The sequence below is a fragment of the Tupaia chinensis genome, unplaced genomic scaffold (assembly GCF_000334495.1).
Source record: "Tupaia chinensis unplaced genomic scaffold, TupChi_1.0 Scaffold000065_1, whole genome shotgun sequence".
In the NCBI taxonomy this organism is placed as follows: Eukaryota; Metazoa; Chordata; class Mammalia; order Scandentia; family Tupaiidae; genus Tupaia; species Tupaia belangeri.
The window spans coordinates 4838699-4844775 of record NW_006159523.1 but is presented as its reverse complement, the minus strand read 5'-3'; the positions used below and the strand labels follow the sequence as shown (position 1 = coordinate 4844775).

Genomic DNA, 6077 nt, shown 5'->3' with positions numbered 1-6077 from the left:
GGATAAAAAACGGTGTAGCTCACTTGGAAAACAGCGTGGAACTTCTTCAAAAAGGTAAATATACACTTTTATGACCCTGCCAGGCCACTCCTAGGTATCTTCCTAAGAAAAATGCAAACATGTGTCCACACAAAAACTTGTACATGCTTGTTCATAGCAGCATTATTCATAATGGCCAAAGCTGGAAGCCATTCAAATGCCTGTTACCTGTGAATAGGTAAACAATATGTGGTATATACAGACACACAATGGAGTTTTATAAGCCACAGAAAGAAACAAGGGATATGCTATGACATGGCTGAACCTCAAACACATCATGCTAAGTGGAAGAGCCTGCTACAAAGGCCACACACTGTATGGTTCCACTTACAGGAAATGTTCAGGAGAAGCAACCTATCGAGGCAGGAAGTAGATTAGACTGCCTGGGTCTGGGGGTAGGGCTGGGGATTAACTTCAGCAGGTGAGACAGTTGATCAGTGCGATGGAAGTGCTCAAAAACTGGATTGTGGTGACAGTTGCACAGGTCAGTAAATTTAGTGAAAGTCATTTAAATGCATACTTAAGACGGATGAATTTTATGGTTTGTAAATATCTCAGCAAAGTTGTCAGATTTTCTCCCCAGTGTACTTAAGGTAAAAATCAAACATTTTAAACATTTATGGGATCTTTTGCAACAGTGTGTTAAATATATCAACATCCATGAGTATGTACAAATAGGGAATCATATCAGAGATGAAAGGTTAAGTGAAAAGAAAAACTGGACCAGCCTCTTTTTATATAACTTTTTTTTTTTACAGAGAGATTTTTGCTATAGGGTATATGTGCTCACTGGAAACAGAGAGAGACAGAGAGATAGAGCAAGAAATCACCCCCCTAGGGGGATGGCCATGCGGCAGTCCCTTCTCCATTCTCCTCTCAGGATTTTAGGCATGCACACGTTTATGCCTGGCGTGAGTTTTAAGCCACCAGGTCTGGGACTCCACCCGTGGTCAACTACATGGGAGTCCAGTTCTTCTGCTAGTCCCACAGGACCAGCCTCTTAACCTAGAGGTTAAGGGAGCCAGATCCTGGGGCCAGCAAGTGTTGTAGTGGTTAAGGTGATGGACTCCCAAGTGGCCGACTGCTATTCACATCTTGGACCCAGTGGCTTGAAACTCATGCTGGGCATGTGCGCATGCACTCCCAAAAATCCCAAGAGGAGACTGGTGGAGAAGGGATTGCAGCACGGCCATTCCTCTGGGGAGTGACTTCTTACATTCTCTCTCAGCTGCCCTATAGCAAAATCCTCTATTAAAAAAAAAAAGGAGCCAATCCCTCATGACTGTCTGAGGTTTGAGTCTCAGCCCTGACAGCTTGAAAATCACACTGGGCACACATGTATGTGTGTATGTATGTGCATATGCCCAAACTTCCAATGGGATGGAGAAATGGAGGAGAGGGGATTGCAGTGTGACTACACCCTGTATTTTTGGTGCTGTGAGTCTGTAGTACCTCTCCAAGAACACTGCTAAATAAATATTTTTTAAACATTATTTATTTATGATTTCTTGTGTTTTCAAGCTGCAAGGTCTAGGATTCAAGCCATGGTCAGCCATGTGAGAATCGAGGGCCTCAACCACCTTGCCACCTGCTGGCCCCAGTAGTTAAACATTTTGTAAAGTAGCAGTATACCATCAACCAAGTATACACTCACACTGGGGAAGACTAGCAGGGCAATAAAAGTAATGGGTTTGATCAAAAACTCACAGCCAAGTGTGAATTCCTTTTTCAGGCTGCGGTGAGAAGAGGGGGGCATGGGGAAACCCGAGGTGGCTGAGCAAAGCCAGTGGAGGAGCTGACACATGTTTTGCTTATGAAGTGCGTTCAAGCATGACGTTGCCAATTACTAGCTGGGTGACTAGTAATTGCCTACTACTAGTTGCCAATTACAGGACTGTCAGTTAATAAGCAATCCTCCCAGGTCTGATATGTGTCCTGGTGTGCTAAGAATAGTTTATTGACCTCTACCAATGAGCTGGTTTCTATAAGAGGTGCAGAGTTTTTAATGACATGGCCACATTCAAGATCAGAGAGCTTGTTTCTTTCTACTCTGTCCTACCCAACTTATACAAGGAAATTGGAAAATAGCCTTCTGTGCAAACTATTCCGGGGAGAGGTACTGCACACACATTAAATCATTAAAATAATGAGCGTGATTGGGAGGTGGCTGCAAAGTCCTACTCAGACACTGGTACTGTTTTTGGAGAATTTGCTGGACCATGGTTACAAGGGGAACTGTATTCCACTTTTGCTTTTCCTCTTAACAATATTGGCCACTATATAGGTTGCCTTTTGCCATTTCTTCATCTCTCTTTAATTTCGCTTTATTCTTGCTCTAATAGTATTGTGCAAGTCAAAGATAAGGTCATTTTTAAGTGCAATAAATGATATAGAATAGATTCCTATAACTGAACAGTGAATTTCTAAAGAAAATAAGGGAGATGGGAACCAGCAGTTAACGTAATGGCTATATCACTGGATTCTCACGTAGTCGACTGTGGTTCGCATCCCGGACCCGGTGGCTTAGAACTCATGCCAGGCGCATGTGCATGCGTGCCCAGGATCCCAAGAGGAGAATGGAGGAGAAGGGATTGCGGCGTGACCATCCCCCCTGCGGAGTGATTTCTCGCTTGCTGTCTCTCTGTCTCTCTGAGAGCGCTCCTGGCCCTTTAAGAAAACCTCCCAAAAAAAAAAAAAAAAAAGAAAGAAAAGAAAAAAGAAAAAAAAAAAGAAAATAAGGGAGACATTTCTTAGAATACTTTAGAGACTCCAAAATGTACCAATCGTTAATTCTTCTCCATTTTTTTTTTCTGTCACGCTGTGTGCTTGCTGTAGGCTCTTGTACAAAGATGGGCTCTTTGCCGAGGGCCCCCTCTGCCAGTGTTAGGTTCCTCAGTTGCTCAGCCCTCTGCTGCCTGGGAAAACTCACAAGCGTCACGTTTGGGAAACTGTCTTGCCAGGTCCAGATCCTCATCTCATCTGGTCAGCCAGACAATCAAAAGACACTCAGGTCTAGGGGCAGAGCTGTTGTGTAGTAGTAGAGATTTTATTTTTGGGGGGTAGGTTTGAGTGGAGTGGGAGAGGGAGATTATTTTGGCCTTAAAAAATGTTATTTCTTTCATTGGGAGATTGCAAAATGGTATTGTTATTCAAATTAGTTGTAGCCAAAGGAAAGAAAGCAAAGCAAAGCATTCGTTAATGACAAGATTTCCTGCTGTTCTCCGCAAGTCTATTTCCAAAGCAGACTGCATAAAAATTGATCCAGCTTCTCTGTGCCCGGGTTGCATTTACTAGAGCATTATTAATTCACTTAATGATGAGCTGCCACACAGTTCTTATATGCTGGCCCCCCCCCCAAAAATGCAGTGACTTCAGTTTTTAAATGTGCTTTTGACTTCATTTTAGGGAAGAGAAAAAAATGGAAGTTAGTGATAAGGATGTCTAATTAAGGCGTGTCCTCATAATTCCTTCTGAAGCAGCTTTCAACCTCTTCGAATCCATGCTAAAATGAAATATTCCTCCAAGTAAATTGATATATCTGAATACATACATGTGCACATGTGTAATTTAACTGTCTACTTTTCTATAAAATGAAATCTAGTGGTAACTCAAATTACCTGCTGAAAAAAACCTGACGAAATTGTTTCAAAATCAATTCTTCCCCAACCTTTTTCCTGATACTCTTGGCTCTAAGTATATTTGATTACTGGATTCTGGTCCTCACCCCAGCAATATATAACTATTAGCAGTATTCAACATGGAGCACTGAAGAGGGGAGAATTTGACGGTGTAGTCGTCCAAGGAGTAATTGGATGCACGTGAATGTTTTCCTGGTTCTTCATCTCCCAACGTTTACATATTTTCCTCTCTAATGTAACTCTTGTTTTCAGTAGAGTTCAGAGTAATACCATCAAGGAGGAAACTGAGAATTCAATCAGATTCATATTTCTTTTTTTGGGGGGGAGAGGTTTTCGCTATAGGGCACGTGCGCTCGCCAGACAGACAGAGAGAGACAGAGACAGAAAGCAAGAAATCACCCTCCAGAGGGGATGGTCACGCTGCAATCCCTTCTCCTCCCGTCTCCTCTCGGGATCTTAGGCACGCACACAAACGTGCCCAGCGTGAGTTTTAAGCCACCGGGTCCGGGGTGCGAACCGCGGTTGACTACGTGGGAGTCCAGCGACATAGCCATTACGCTAACTGCTGGTTCCCCAGATTCATATTTCTAACAGAAAATTACAACATTTAATATAATAATGTATAACAATAAATTATAAATGCTTTTATATAAAAGTAGTGAATAATTTAGTGTCTAGAATATGTCGGTATATCAGTTGAGAAAATTTTTCTAAACCTTAAAGTCTTAGTTTATTATTAAAATCTTCCATAGCTCTTCAGAATTTACAAAGAATGTTCCATGTTATCTTACTTGATTGACTCTATCATTTAAAAAATTTTACTACTCTTTTTTTTTTTTTCTAGAGAGAAAACACCCCCACAACGTGGTATGGCCACACTGCAATGCTCTTTCCTTCCTTTCTCCATCCTGTTCGGATTCTTGGAATCCACACACACGTGCCCAGCATGATTTTTGATCCACCAGGACTGGGATTAGAGTCGCAGTCGGCCATGTGGGACCTGGCTCTCAATGAACCACTGTGCTTTGGGGTTGGGCCATCGCTTAACCATCTCAAATCCAGCTTTCCAGTTTCACAGTTGAGGAAAATATGGCTCAGGAAGTTTCCATAAGTTGCCCAGAATCACTCAGCTAGTAATTGGCAATGTCACGCTTGAACGGATTTCTGAAGCAAAGCGTGTTTTAGCTCTTTCAATTGCTTCTGCTCTGTGACGTCAGGTCCTTCATGCTCTGTTCTTCTCAGTGCCATCGGAAAATGGAATCCAGACTCGATGTGGGTTCCTGATCAACTCATGTGCAATCCTTGCTAGGGTACTTTGGTTTTGAAGGAAGATCAAGTCACTGACCTAGATGAGACCACGCTAATGGTGGACTTCCGGGCCCTAGATCAAACGGTGATTGAGAAATAATGATAGTGATAGTTACTGCTTTTTCAACACTTGTCCTTAGGCTAAGTGTTCTATACCAGTTTCACTGAATCCTTATATTCTAAGGTGGCTGTTATAATGACCACTTTTCAAATGCAGGAGCCCAGGGCCTTGGAGGAGGTAAATTCCTTTCTTAAGGTCACACTTCTGGTGGGAGGAAGAGGAAGAACTCCCCCTGGGCTCTTTGAAGCAGATTAAACAGTTCTAAGTCTGCCTCTCCAGTTTTGGGAAGATGTGTTGTTTGTTTGTTTTCCAGCAATGATCTGTGATGTGAAGGGCAGTAGGCTTGGAATCAAGAACCTTGGATAAGAATCCCAGCGCCCTGTTCATTATGTTTTCCTGCAGTAGGTGCGGCTTTTCTTTCTCTAAGCTCCAAGCTTCCTCTTTAATAAACAGTGTCTCCTCTTGAAGTATGTGAATACCTCCAAAACTGGAGGTGCTGGAGCTAAGTAAAAAAATTAAAATTCGAGACCAGGAAATGGCTAGTGGTTACGTCACAGGACTCCCACATAGTCGACCACGGTCCAAGTCCGGGACCCAGGGGCATAAAACTCATGCCGGGCATGTGTGTGGGTATGCCCAAAATCCTGAGAGGAGACTGGAGAAGGGATTATGGCTTGGCCATCCCCCCAGGGGATGATTTATCACTTTCTGTCTCTCTGTCTCTGTTTTTCCTGTGAGTGCACACGACCTATAGCAAAAAATCTCTCTTAAAAAGACGAGAATTGGGGGAACCAGCAGTTAGCGTAATGGCTATGTCGCTGGACTCTCACGTAGTAGACCGCGGTTCGTGTCCCGGACCCGGTGGCTTAAATCTCACGCCGGGCGCGTGTGCGTGCGTGCCCAAGATCCCGAGAGGAGAATGGAGGAGAAGGGATTGCGGCGTGACCATCCCCCCTAGGGGGTGATTTCTCGCTTTCTGTCTCTATGTCTCTCTCTGTCTGTCTGGCGAGCGCACGCGCCCTACAGTGAAA

General features: G+C 43.5%; 1 pseudogene; it reads left to right on the top strand.

The window, feature by feature from the left end:
• Positions 1-481: 481 nt before the first annotated feature.
• The window catches only part of LOC102481746 (sodium-coupled neutral amino acid transporter 2 pseudogene), a 12079-nt pseudogene continuing 6483 nt past the window's right edge, over positions 482-6077 (top strand).